The following is a 15,302-nucleotide window of genomic DNA, read 5'->3' as shown; positions in this document are numbered from 1 at the left end:
ACCTGAAACACATAGATCAGGGCTCAACAGGTAAGTACCTGCACCACATGACTGCAACATGATGCAGCACAGTGCTTGAGGTATACAGCTTCAATGCTACATGCACTTTCCACACTTGATAATGATGTATCTAGAATAATGGTACATAGTACAGTACTCAAACATGTATCTCCAATTCTGCACAATATAATTTGTACTCTGTATATACTTACAACAGTTAACATTGTAGCCACAGCAGCATATCACTAACATTTTGCAATGTTGTGCTTGAGCCATGGAACTCCAATATTTTAGTGTGATATCTGAGCAATGTATCTCCAGAAATACAATATTGTGCCTGCAATATAACTCCAATGCTTTGCAATGCCACACTCGTGTCATACCTTACAAAGCTTTATAATACAGTAACTGAACTTTAAATTTGAATCATTTGACATGAAACATTTCTCCATATTTCAACCTAGTACTACCAGAGCCTTAATGTAATTCATGCTGAAACCATAGCGATTTGATGGAGTATAAGAGTATCAGTTTTGGAATGTGCCAGCAATGGGAAAATAAAACCAGTGTGAAATTTGTTACACATCAAATCTGAAGCCACTGTTCCTGTCTCCCAATGGATTTGTTGAACGGTCTAGTTGCTGTCCTTGTTTCAAGGATAGTAGGAACTGCACATGCTGGAGAATCTGAGATAACAAGGTGTAGAGCTGTATGAACACAGCAGGCCAAGCAGCATCATAGGAGCAGGAAAGCTGATATTTCAGGCCCAGACCCTAGGCCCGAAACGTCACATTTTGAGCTTAGGGTCTAGGCCCGAAATGTCAGCTTTACTGTTCCTATGATGCTGCTCGGCCTGCTGTGTTCATCCAGCTCTACACCTTGTTATCTCTAGTTGCTATCCTGTTTGCTGATCAATGAAGGAGGAATTTATTGCAGGGAAAACAAGTTGCATTGTTCCAAACCTTGAGGAATTTGATTTGTATCTAGGCACAGACATAGTTGACTCTATTTATTGGCAAGCTGTTGGTGTTTGTACTCATTGATTTGTATAGCATTTGCATGTACATTTAAGAAACACCCTTGGCCTCCGAAGGTATGTCATTTCTAATAGTCCTCAAATAAGAGTGATCTGTAAATCATTCGTAGTTCAAGCTGTTAAGACTGTATGCCATGATTTCCAAAGACTGTGACTTGATGTTTTAAGAGTGACTAACTATCACAACATGTTATCCAATCTCCTAACTTAGCAAGAGAAGTTCTTCAATTTCACGAATGAGGATGTTAGTGGAAACTAGAGAGAAGGAAGAAGCTGAAGTAACATAGAAAATAGGAGCAAGAGTAGGCTATTCGACTCATGAACCTGCTCCATTCCTCCTCAAGGAGACCAAAACTGCATGCAATACTCCAGGTATGGTCATATCAAGTTTGTCTCCAATTGCAGCAAGACATCCCTGATCTAGTACTCAAATATTCCTGTTATGAAGGCCGTCATGCCTTCTTCATTGCCAGCTACACCTGCGCTCTTACTTTCTGTGACTGATATTCAAGCACATCTGTCCCTTTCCTAATCTATTGCCATTTAGATAATAATCTGCTTTCCTGTTTCTACTAACACAGTGAATAACATCTCATTTATTCACATTATACTTCATTTGTCATGCATTTGTACACTTATTCAACTTTCCCCAATCACTCTGAAGCTTCTCTGCATCTTCCTCACACTTCATCTTTCCACCCAGCTTTGTGATGTCTATAAACTTGGCAAGATTACATTTAGTTCTAGATATCTATATTAGTAACATATATTGTGAATAAATGGAATCCAATGCTGATACCTGCAGTACTCCGCTAATTATTGCTTGCTATTCGGAAAAATACCTGTTTACTCCTAATATTTATTTCCTGTCAGCTAACTAGTTTCTCTATCCCTGTCAGTATGCTACCCCAAGCCCTTGTGCTCTGACTTTGCAGCTAACCTCTTATGTGGGACTTGATTAAAAACACTCTGAAGATCCAAGTAAATCACATCCACTGGCTTCCCCCTTATCAATTTTAGTAATTACATACTTGAGAAGTTCCAATAGATTCTTCAAGTATGATTTCCCTTTCATAAATCCACAATGACTCTGTCCAAATATGCCACTGTTTTCCAATGCTTTGCTTTTAAATCTTTTAAATTGAATCTAACATTTTCCCCATGCTACTGTCTAGCTAATCATGCTGTAATTCCTTGTTTTCTCTGTTTTTTTTAAATAGTGGAGTCACATTTGCTACCCTCCAATCTGTAGTCACATCATGGCAACTTGATACTGCCCTATTTATCCCTTACTTATGATAGCTACATATCAAAGGGTCAGACCATAAAAGAATAATAAATACTTAGCTTTAATCTAATATTCATTCAGTATGCATGCATTTTGTTGAGATGATGGACAACAACAAGAAGTCCATCATCCATTAGTACGGCCCTTTGCAGGAAACCTCTCATGATCTGAAGACTATCCTAGACGGGATGGCAGGCCAATACATTTCTGTAACAAAGCATCAGGCTACCATTGCCTACATAACTATCTTGCAGTTCAGCCTTAATGTAATGTTTGAACAATGTGGAAGAACTGTGGATGCTGTAAACCAGGCGAGGTTTTAGATGGTTTTGTTGTGGGGAGCTCAGAAATGGATTGTGATAATGTGCAGGTGATAGGCATACCCATTGGTGCAATAGCAAGCCTGGCAAAGAGCCTATTGTCACTATCAAGGACTATGGAAAGGCATGCATGTGAAGGCAATTTGATTCCAAAGACAAAGCCAGACCCTAGAATTAAACACAGGTGATGACTGAAATGGTCCAATATTTAAGACTTGGCAGAAAGGAGCTGTTAAGGAAATGTATAAATGCAAACACATCAATGAAATTCAGAACTAACCAAGCAAAAGGTCAAGCATGAAACATGGAACAGTGGTGGCTTATTATGGCATAGTCGTATTCCTATCTCCGAGCCAGAGGACTTCGGTTCTACATGCTTCAGAGGTGTGTGACAACATATCTGAATGAACAGGTTGATTGAAAATAGCTAAATGATGGCGTGACATGCTTCCAATGTTGAGATATGCCTTACCACAGACCTCACCATAGCTTATGTTGTTCAAGCCATTATAACATTCTGTCCATTCTTCCTACTGAAATGCATTGCCTCAAACTTTTCTGCATTGATTTTTACCTGCTAACATAGGGCAATTAAGGATAAGCAACAAATGCTGGCATTGCTAGCAATCCTTATGCCAAGAATGAATGAATGAAAGCTGACTGATTTATTAGATTAACCGATTTGATGTAACTGTATTTGAACTTTGCCAGGCTTCATGCCCTATAAACTTAATGAATATCATGGCATCTTGCCACATTTCAACATTTGTTTTTGGTTGAAACCTGTTTAATTTATCAATGTCACATTACACATGTATCAAGAATGCATGACTTGGTGAAACATCCCTTGTATTAAAACCAACAGTGAGAGCAATGAACAGATTGAAGCTTCCTTAGGCTTATAAAGCGCCTATCTGTGGAGATTAGATGTTAGTCATCATTTTTCATCTCTTCATTATTGGTTTTAACCAGACAGGTGAGATGAAATTCTCTTTTCTGATGATTGTGAAAATCTCTTGTGAAATAAGTTTGGTAGCCTCACCATATAGTGATAAATGATTTCAGCTATGGCTCAGTTAATAATATAATAATGGAGTCAGAAACATTTTAGCAGAGTTCCATTGATACGTGCAAAAAAATACACTGCATCAAATTCTATCCAAAGTACCTGGGTGCCTGGCTGTGAATTTTTCTTGCTTGACATTGGAATGTTTATGAGCTGATAAGAGTCTAAACATGGGAAGTCAGAGACCTTGGGACTCTGGTTTGGCCTGGGTGGGCATTTTGTTTTTACCTCTTTTGCAATTAGGCTGTTCCAAAATAAAAGCAAGGTGATGATTGGATTCTGTTGACTTTGCTGTATAGCGAAAACATGAGAAAGGATTCTCAGAACGCAAAGATTGTAAACCTGGCTTGTCCAGATGATGGCCTGTGTGCCACCAAGGGGACCCATGTAGCCTCCCAAAAGTTATTCAAAATAAAGGTAAATATAATTGTCAGACTTTGCAAGAATTTGCTCCTCCAATCAGTTGCTGATTCTATCCTGGGTCTGCTACTGTTTGCCTCACTAGTCGGCCTATTAGCAGCAAATGGAGGAAAAAAAACAGCTTCAGATTGGAGGAACAATGAGCAGGAAAGTATGAGTGGGTCCACTTGACACAAGGCCTTGTGGTCTGGTGGTGAATCTGTAGGACAGGTATGGGGTCAGGATCTAGGTTCGGGACTGCGAGGATGTAAGGGAGATGCAGGCTTGGAGAAGTCTGAAAGTGGGGAACCTGGGGACATATGGATTAGGAATTAAGAATCAAGTAGAAATTTTGGGTATAGGGAAAGAATAAATGAGAGTTGGGCCATCAACATTTTGGAAGAAGGACTGAACAGGCTGCCAGGGGCTTGGGTAAAATTTAGAGTCAGCTCAGCTTTGGGTACAGACAGGAAGAGCACTAATAGGGATGGCGGTAATGGCACATCCGTGAACAACTAGAATGTTGGATTATCTGGGAGAAGGCCCGTATTAGTATCTTCTGCACTGTTCCTCAGTAATATTAATTAGAAAGCCTCCCAAGCTAGGATGAATGAGTAAGTGATTGAGTGATTAGGGGCTGCCTGGAAGTGTGGGTGTGAGTTAGGGTGGGTAAATGAGTGATTGAGTAGGCATGAGGATTGGGGTGGTGGTGTGATGTGGATGAATGAGTGAGTGAATAACTATGGGGAGAAATCTGATTAGGGAGTGAGTGAGTAATTGAATGGATGAACCAAGGAGTGAATTGGTGGGGGAGGAGAGTGAATGAGTGAGTGCCCAAAGGGATGGGTGGATGAGTGAAAGGGTGGATGAATGAGCTTGACTGAACCAGACCAATTTACCCCTCCTCTTCTGCCTTCCAACCAACCCCTGCAATAATCTATCCACAAGGCAGGCTGGGAGGAGTGGTCAATTGAGACTAAAAGACAATTCACTTGCAATTTCATTTTCATATGAATTTCACTGAGGTCTGATTGAGTGTGCCCCACCAGAGGCAAAACTAGGTCACTGTTACTTAAACCCAGCCAGCAATTTAGTTTGGCCTGGACTTCATCTTCCTCAAGTCAAGCTGTCCATATATTTATGAACACTGAGATTTTACCATTTCTTACACAAAACTTCTAACCAGCTGCACAGAGCACTCTTCTGTGCCAGGTACCCCTTTAGGTTGGTGGCTGTGGTCTCCTTCCAGGTACAAACCTGCTGGCTTTGTCCCTGGACATGCTGCCCTTTATATCCCAAATGATGATCATTTGACCCTGCATCACTATTTAATTGCATTCTTGATTTGTGGATGCAGGATTTGATCAGCTCAGAACCCTGCCCATTACCATTTTGTTTCACTCAATGAAAGCGACAGATCTAATTTTTTCAACTCAGCTGATGGAAATCGACAAAGCTGCCTGGATGTTGGAAACAACTTGCACCTCTTTAAATTAGGGACTGTCAGAAACAAAAATCCAAAAGGCAGAATTCTGAAACCCCATTCGCAGAAATTTATTGTCCCCGAATTATATACTTAGCAGTTAGGTTTCTGGTTAATGAAAAGCCCCAGGATGTTGATAATTGACAATTCAGATGCGGTAATGAAATTGAATATCAAGGGGATGGTCACATTTTCTCTTGGAAATTTCCCAGCTCTGGTGTGGTGCAAATGATAATTACCAAAGGACAGTAAGATTTAGAAGCAGAAGTAGACCATTCAGTCCAGTGAATCTATTCTGCCATTCAATAATATCATGGCTGATCTGATAATCCTCAACTCCACTTCTGATTTATCTCCATAACCTTAATTCCCTTACTGATTAGAACTATGTCTATCTTGGCTTTAAATCTCCCTAATGGTCCAAACCCTACTGCCCTCAGTAAAAAATTTCACAGATTCACTACCCTCTGCGAGTAGAAATTCCTCCTCATCTCTGTTAGAAATGGGTGACATTTTACCTAGAAACGATGCCCTCTGATCCTAGACTATCTCACAAGTGAAACCTTTCTGCATCTACCCTGTCAAGCACCCTGAGACTCTTACATGTTTCGTTAAGATCTTCTTTCATTCTTCCAATTTCAATGAGTATAAACCCAACCTACTCAACCCCTCCTAATATGAAAATCACTCCATACCTGGAATCAACCTTGTGAATCTTCTCTGGACTGCTTTCAATGCCAACATCTTTTCTCAGATAAATGTGATCACAGTATTCCAATTATTGTTTAACTGAAACCTTGTATAATTTACTTATGACCTCCCTATTTTAGTAATCAATTATGTTTGAAATAATGCTCAATATTCTATGTCCTTTCCCCCACTACCTGCTGATCTTAAATGTTAAACTTTTGTGGTTCATACAGAAGGAGGCCCAAAATCCTGCAGCTTTCTGCTGCCTCTCCTCACTTACACAATGTTCAGGTCCTCTATTTGTCCTGGCAAGGTGCATAATGTTACATTTCCTTAAACTTTATTCCATCCATATTTTTGTTCACTCGCACAAGCAGTCGACATCCATTTGAAGACTCTATCATCCTCATTACTTGTCTTCCCACTTATTTTTGTGACAACTTCATACATTGAATTTGGATATTCACTTCCATCATTCAAGTCATTAAAATATATTCAAATAATTATGGCCACTGCACTGATCCCTGTGGCAAACCACTCATTGCACATTGCTAGTCTAAAAATGCCACCTTTATCCCAAATCTCTATCTTCTGTTTGTTAGCTAATCCTCTATCTGTGCTAACAAAGTACACCCAAAACCAAGGCCTGTTATCTTATTAAGTAGCCTTTTGTGCACGACCTTATCAAATGCCTTTTGTAAATCCAGATATATTAAATTTTATGCTTTCCTTTTATCTATCCTGCTCGTTAATTCCTCAAAGAATTCCGTTAAATTTGCCAGGCATGATTTCCCCTTCATGAAGCCATGTTGACTGCTGGATAATGCTGAGAATTTCCAAATGTTCTGCAATTACATCCTTGATATTAGATTTTAACATTTTCCAAAGGATAGATTTTAAGCTGACTGGCTTATAGTTTCTTCTCCTTCCCTTTTTCATTAAGGCTCTTACACTGGTAGCTTTCCAATCCTCTGAGACTTTTCCAGAATCTAAAGTTACTACATAGTGCATCTACTATCCTTGTAGCTGTTTACTTTAAAATCCTAGGATACAACTCACTGGGTCCAGTGGGACGTATCAGCCTTTACCTTAATATGTTTTCTCTTGTGATTGTTAATGTGTTTTTTCCCTTTCTGCCCTCTTTTAGTCATTTGATGATTTAGTATTTTTGGAATGCTGTTAGTATACTTATCAACACAAGCTAGGACTTGTCCAAGTTTTGCTGCATTTTGACCTCCTTCAGTACTTGAGTAGTTATACATGTACGTTGTTCAGTATCAAATCATTAGAAAACATCCTCACTTCTGATCTCATGAAAAAGGGAAAGACATTGATGAAGCAGCTGAAGATGGTTGGGTTTAAAAAATTAAATTGAGGAATTCTCACACCACTGTCCTGGGGCTGAGTTAATTGTACTCCATCATTGATGCGTTTTCTTCCAATTTCCATTGACTTCAGTTTTGCTGGGTCTTTTCAATGCTATGCTCACTCAAAAGCTGCGTTATTTTCAAGAGCGTTTTCTCTGAAACCACTCTTGATTTCAGCTCTTTCATTGAGATTTGAGCAAAGACTGTAATGAGCAAATACCACAAAATGTTACTATGTCTCTCAATTCTTTAGAAGCTTGCACTATGCTATCCATCAGAGCTCTGGCTTTCAGCCTGATGGAAGGTGCTATCCAAAACAGCTTGTAATGCATCTTGGTGTACCAAGTGATTGAGTTCAGTGTTATGTGGCAGATTTATTGACAACCAAATGTTTTATTCAAGTTGCTATATAAAACACATGGCTCATTCTGCAACCAATCTGTGCTTTGCTTACTTTGGAATTTTTGATGCCTGCAGTGAGTAAATAAAAGCAAACAAATTCTCTAATTCAGCACTGATTTCCTTGAGCTCGGCTAGCTCAAAATTTATCTCAATTACTTATTTGCAAGAAGTATGTACATTTTGGAGCAAAAACGGGAGGCAGATTATTATCTGAATGGTGATAGATTGAAAAGGGGCGATCCACCCAGACCTGGCTGTCCTTGTATACCAGTCACTGAAAATAAGCACGTATGTACAGCAGGCAGTGAGGAAGTCAAATGGTGTTTTGGCCTTCATACCTAGAGGATTCAAATGCAGGATCAAGATATCTTGCTATGATTTTACATGACTTTGGTGAGACTACACCTGGAGTATTTTGAGCAGTTTTAGTCTCTTTATTTGAAGAATGATGTTCTGCCTTTGGAGGGAATACAATAAAGTTTTACCAGATTGATTCCTGGAATGGCAGGACTAATGTGTGAAGGCAGACTTGATTGGGTAGGACGATATTTATGGGAGTTCAGAAGAATGATGGGAATCTTATAGAAACCTATAAAATTACAATACACTGGACAATTCACTTACAGAAAAGATGTTTCCAATAACCAAGGAGTCCAAAAGCAGAGGTCATATTCTAAGGATAAGAGATAGGCCATAGCGGACTCAAAGTGATAACTCTGTTTCTCCATCCCCAGAGACTGCCGGACCTGCTGAGTTAATTCAACAATCTGCGTTAGCATTAGCTCGAAAATGTTGAAGAAGAGGAAGATGGCACTGCAATTCTCAAGAAATGATCTGACTTCATCAGGTACCTGCTCTGACTTCCATATTTGAAAATTCTTGGCCTTCAGTTTGTTTTGCACTTTATTGATCCTTTCCTGTTCAAGATTAAAAACTAAGTCGGGGCATTATCTATGTTGCTCTGGATTTAGACTTCTGGCAAGATGGATTGTCAGTATCAATAGCACTGATTGTTTGGGATTCAGCATTTGAAAATCAGATCTGATTCTGTGCCTGATTTACAAGAGTAAACAATTGGGCCTGAGGTTAGTCTGCAAAGAGCAGGATTGTGTAGCTACATTGTAATTTTGAATCAGAGTATTGAAATATTAGTAGACCATTCAGCCCATCAAGACTGTTTCACCATTCAATACAACCATGGCTGATCATTCACTTCACTGCTATCTTTCCACATTATCTCCTTATCACCCTACAGTATTTGTGTTTCAAAATTTATCAATCTCTGCTTTAAACATTCTCAATGACTGAGCTTTCACAGCCTCTGTGATGGAGGATTCCAAAGATTCATAATTCTTTGACTGAAGAAATTCTCATCTAAGTTCTGAATGGCTTCTCCCTTATTTTGAAATTCTCAACCTAGTTCACTGTCGAAGCACGTCTCAATGGTACAGAGCAGAAAGGACATATCATATATATTAGTTTAGTTTAGACCTGTGTGCAAAACATAGTGGATGGATCTTTCCCCTGCCTGGAGTGGTGAGAGCAATGACAAGTCTGGTGACAAAAAGAAGAAAATGATAACAGTAGACTCATAACATCATTTGCACTTTGGAAAAAAGAATACAGGCATGGACTATTTTCTAAATGGTGAGAAAATTCGTAAAGCAGAAGTACAAAGGGATCTGGGAGTGTTGGTCCAGGATTCTCTAAAAGTTAACTTGCAGGTAGAGTCTGTGATTAAGAAAGCGAATGTAATGTTGTCGTTTATCTCAAGAGGGTTGGAATATAAAAGCAGCGATGTACTTCTGAGACGTTATAAAGCTCTAGTTAGGCCCCATTTAGCATACTGCGTCCAATTTTGGGCCCCACACCTCAGGAAGGACATACTAGCCCTGGAGTATGTCCAGCAGAGATTCACACGAATGATTCCTGGAATGGTAGGTTTAACATATGATGAATGGCTAAGGATCCTGGGATTATACTCATTAGAGTTTAGAAGGTTGAGGGGAGATCTAATAGAAACTTACAAGATAATGTATGGCTTAGAAGGGGTGGACGCTGGGAAGTTGTTTCCGTTAGGCGGGGAGACTAGGACCTGTGGACACAGCCTTAAAATTAGAGGAGGTAAATTTAAAACGGAAATGAGACGACATTTCTTCAGAGAGTGGTAGGCTCAAGGAATTCATTACCACGGAGTGCAGTGGAGGCTAGGACGTTAGATGCCTTCAAGGCAGAGATCGACAAATTCTTGATCTCACAAGGAATCAAGGGCTACGGGAAGAGTGCAGGGAAGTGGATGAATCAGCCATGATTTAAATGGCGGAGTGGACTTGATGGGCCGAATAGCCTTACTTACACTCTATGTCTTATGGTCTTATCAAGAAAGCGTTCCTGCTGTTCCCCACAGGATTTAAGTGGTGACTTGAGAATCTAACCCTTGAATGGTGACTAGCTTATTTCCATATATTTGCATCTCACTAAAGGCCCAACCTATCTATTTACAACCCAGTTCCAATTTTCCTTCCCTCCACTTAGAAACCAGACTGTGAATATTCTTGACATATAAAATAGAACTGACAACTTTAGATCACCAAATATCTGTCCTGACCATCAAGTGACTGCTTCTTTTACACAACACCTCTATATAGTCCATGACCAACATTATCCTTCATCCATTCAATTCAGATCAGCAAACCACTACCCTCAGCATATCATCATTCCTGCTCTTGAGCTGACTCAGTCACCATTTTAGGTTTTTGACACCTTACTGTTGAGCTGATGGCCTCCTACAATTAGCATGCTTCTGCTAGATTGTTTTGCGAGCAGGGACAGCCATGTATCTGTGTAGGATGCTTTTGCACTGACGTGGACACACCTTTCTTAGGCTTCTTCATTTGCATTCTTTGCAGTCTTCACTTTAGTTTACAGCCTCTGCACACTTCACATTGCTTTCTTCAGTCAAGGTGCTCACACAATTACTCTTGGTGAGGTGGGGTGCATTGGCCACAGTTTGCTATCTGGATCAAGCGTAAGCACTCCAGTGATTACAGCTAGATTGGCTACAGAGCTGTTGGGACATTTGTCTGGGGACTGGGCCAGGGAGGTTTTTCTTGCAATGAGACAAAGATTGAGATTCAAGATGATGGAAATGGATGCAAAAGCAGTTACTAATCATAAATAAAAACAGAAATTGCTAGAAAAACTCAGCAGGACTGGTAGCACCTGTGGACAGAAAGCAGTTAATCTTTTGGGTCGATTGCCCTTCTTCAGAATAGTTCAATTTCTATTTTTGCTTCTCAATTCTAGCATCTGCAGTTCTTTTGGTTTTTCGTTTCAGTTACTGATCATGCCCGAGCAGTAGAGTTAGTGATGTGTCCACAGTGAGTGAGTAGGAAGCAGAGGCAGCATGAAGGATTAATAGTTTGAAAGGATGAAGTGAGCGTGAGCCCTAGAGTTGATATGATGTATGCAACACTGACAATTAATGTCCACGAGCTTTCATGTGAACTGTCTGCAATGTCAGAATTAGAATATTACCCCGTGAGTGTGATGTAGCAGGGGGAAGATGGTGGCATCACCATTGTGGAATCCAGAAAATCACTGATCTTTTTTGGCAGAATTGCTGAGCATCCCTCTTTACTCAGCACACAGCACTAACCATGCTGACAGTTCTGTCCAGTCTGGCTGGATCTGTTGGTGTGGCCTCCTTTGAAGATTAGCAGGGGAAAAAAGAACTACTCCTGTCTACCGGCCATACAATCCCCTTAGTTAGCTCACATACTCACCTTTCCTCAGTGACTATGAAAACGGGTTTGGCAGTGTTTAACCCCTTAAATATGGTAGCAAGAGTATTAAAATAATGTGTCTAGGTCTGCAAAGCGAATCCCTAGTTTCTACTGAGGGATACTTTTAGGACTGTCCAGACTCAGAATCTTGAGCAGAAAATAACCAACAGTCATGTAAAATTTTATAGAAGGTTACTGGTAATTGAATCTGTTCTAACAACAATCAGATTGTCTGTGCCAAAATATATAATAACAGACCCTTGGAGCTGGCATTGTATATCAAGTAGATCACAGCTTACATCTACATACCTTAATGTCTTTAATTTAATTGGTATAAAACCAAACAATTTTTGCCTTGGACATATTCAATGGTTGAGCTATTACAATCCTCTGTGGTAAAGAATTCTAAAGATTCACCACTCCTTGAGTGAGCAAATTCCACACCATCTCAGGTGAGCCCAACTTCCGTGGTTGGAAAGGCAAGAACTGATTAGGGTAGTCAACATGGCTTTGTGAATGGGAAATCATGTCTGATGAACTTGACTGAAATATTTAAAGAAGTGACAAAGAAGATTGATGAAGGCAGTGTGGTGAACATTGTCTATATGGACTTCATCAAGGTGTTCAATAAAGTTCTGCATGGTAGACTGGCTAGCAAGGTTATATCACGTTGCATACAGGGAGAGCTAACTATTTAGATACAGAATTGCTTGAAGGTAGGTGACAGAAGGTGGTGGTAGAGAGTTGATTTTGGACTGCAGGCCTATGCAGTGCGCCACAATGGTTGGTGCTGGGTCCACTGCTTTTCTTCATTTATATAAACAATTTGAAAATCAACATAGAAAGAATTGTCAGTTAGTTTGCAGATGACATCAGAATTCATAGTGTATTCATAGCCAGAGACTATTTACCAGGGCAGAAATGGCTAACACGAGGGGTCAAAGTTTTAAGCTGGTTGGAGGAAAGTATAGAGGGGATGTCAGAGGCGGGTTCTTTACGCAGAGAGTTGTGAGAGCATGGAATGCGTTGCCAGCAGCAGTTGTGGAAGCAAGGTCATTGGGGTCATTTAAGAGACTGCTGGACATGCTGGTCACAGAAATTTGAGGGTGCATACATGAGGATCAATGGTCGGCACAACATCGTGGGCTGAAGGGCCTGTTCTGTGCTGTGCTGTTCTATGTTCTATGTATTATTCAGTGAAGAGGGCAATTTCAGAGTACGAGACATTGATCAGATGGGCTGATGAGCTGAGAAGTGGAAGATGGAGTATAATTTAGATAAATGTGAGCTGTTGTATTTTGGTAAGGTAAATCAGGGCAGGATGTATACACTTAATGGTAGGGTCCCAGAGAATGTTGCCAAACAAAGAGACCTTGGGTGTAGGGTCATATTTCCTTGAAAGTGGAGTCACAGTTGGACTGGATAGTGAAGGCGGCGTTTGGTATACTTGCCTTCATTGGTCGGTGCATTAAGTATAGGAGTTGGGATGGCACGTTGCAGCCGTGTAATACATTGGTTAGGCCACTTTTGGAATACTGAGCTCAAGTCTGATCTCCCTGCTATAGCAAAGTAGCTGTTAAACTTGAAAGGGCTCAGAAGAGATTTACAAGGATGTTGCCAGGATTGGAGAATTTGAACTATAGGAGGAGGCTGAATAGGGTGAGGGTAACTTTATAGAAATTTATAAAATCGTGAGGGGTGTCGATAGGGTGAACAGTCAAAGTTTTTTTTCCCAGGACAGGGGAATCCAAAACTATTGAGGGTATAGGTTTGAGGTAAAAGGAGAAAGATATAAAAGGAACTTAAGGGGCAACATTTTCACGTAGAGGGTGGTCCATGCATGGAATGAGTTATCTGAGGTATTGGTGCAGGCTGGTACAATTACAACATTTAAAAGGCATCTGGAACAGTATTTGAATAGGAAGGGTTTAGACGGGTATGGACCAAATGCTGTAAATTAATTTAGGATATCTGGTTGGTGTGGACGAGTTGGACTGAAGGGTTTACTTCTGTCCTATACAACGCTATGATTCTAACTAGCCTGCCTCTTATTGTAAGACTGTATCTTCTGATTCTAGGCCCTTGACCAGTGGAAAGATTTTTCCTGCTTCTATTTTATGGAAGTGACTGGTGATATTGAACATGACACTCTATCTGAAGCAAGCCTGCTCTTTGTAACAGTCTGACTTTGGAAAACTGGCATGGGATTAAAATGACCTATGGGCACTATCTGTGTTAATTTTATCTTTGAAAAAGAAAGTTGGCTTCACTTGATTAAAGTCCAGGCAATAGCAGAATGGGCCTAAGCTTTGTCCTTAAGTGGTAGCTGTTGCATATTGCATTTAGAATAAAGTTGTGTCTCAATTTGAACTTGGTGCAATGACAATGCACGACTAATTTTGCAGTGATGGTTATTAAATACAAAGACTGAGATAGTGATGAAATAAATTTAGGTCTGAGACCTTGATCTGAAACGTTGGTTTTTGATCTGGAGCTTGACCAATGACATTGTAATGTGTTTCATGATGTATTGTGGTTCATTTCACACTACTTGGAAGGTTCAAAGGAGACAGGTTATTCTTGATGCCAGGGAAACTCAACTGGAAATATTTCCACATTTTAAGCCAAGTGCAGAAAACAAACAGGTCTGAATTAATTTTCTCAAAGAAATGCCATGTACAAGAAAAACTTGTTCCTTGGGGAGAACGCTGGGATGCAGACATCTGTAAGAGAAACTGATGCTGTGTGCCAGTGAGGATTAATGTGTGCCAGCATCAGAAACCATAACTATATCAAAGCTGGGAAATATCCCTCCTTAATATGCATCACTTATTAGCTACTAAACCAGTTAAGGCTCAGTAGGATCAGACCATTAATCAACACTAATGACCTCATTGAGACTCCTGATGCCATTAGCTAATGAAGTTAAAATGATTTTTATGCCGTGACCTCCAACAATAATCTGCTGTTCATTTGCACCTCTATAGAATCAATATACCAAGTTGTGCACCAATGAAATTGTGACGCCAATCCTTTAAATGAAGTTTTACATTTCCAGCTCAAAGTCAGTGCAATTATTCATAAAGTCAAAAAATGCAAAAATTCATGGATTTCTATAACTGTTCATCATCCATTTTGCAGATACTAAATTGCCTGCTTTGAATAAGTGCAGTAAGTGCATTTTGATTACAAGCTGTGGATGAAGTGCCTGTTACATTGTCAAAGTGCTGAAAAATTGCTATGTTGTGCCTATGCCTGAAACAAGAGACTACGTGCAAATAAGAGAACTAACATGGTTGGTGTCCCAGCTGAAAGATTCGTTGGCCCTGAGGAATACCATGTCTCTATGTGATAAGCTTTTTGTTATAAAAGAGACTACTGCAGATTGTAACCAACAAAGGAGACTTTTTAAAAATGCTTAATGATACGTGGAGGAACAGAATCTGACTACTGACATAATGTTTCC

Source organism: Stegostoma tigrinum, chromosome 27 (genome assembly GCF_030684315.1).
Source record: "Stegostoma tigrinum isolate sSteTig4 chromosome 27, sSteTig4.hap1, whole genome shotgun sequence".
NCBI classification, from domain to species: domain Eukaryota; kingdom Metazoa; phylum Chordata; class Chondrichthyes; order Orectolobiformes; family Stegostomatidae; genus Stegostoma; species Stegostoma tigrinum.
The sequence above is the reverse complement of the archived record's forward strand: the minus strand, read 5'-3'. Positions refer to the sequence as shown.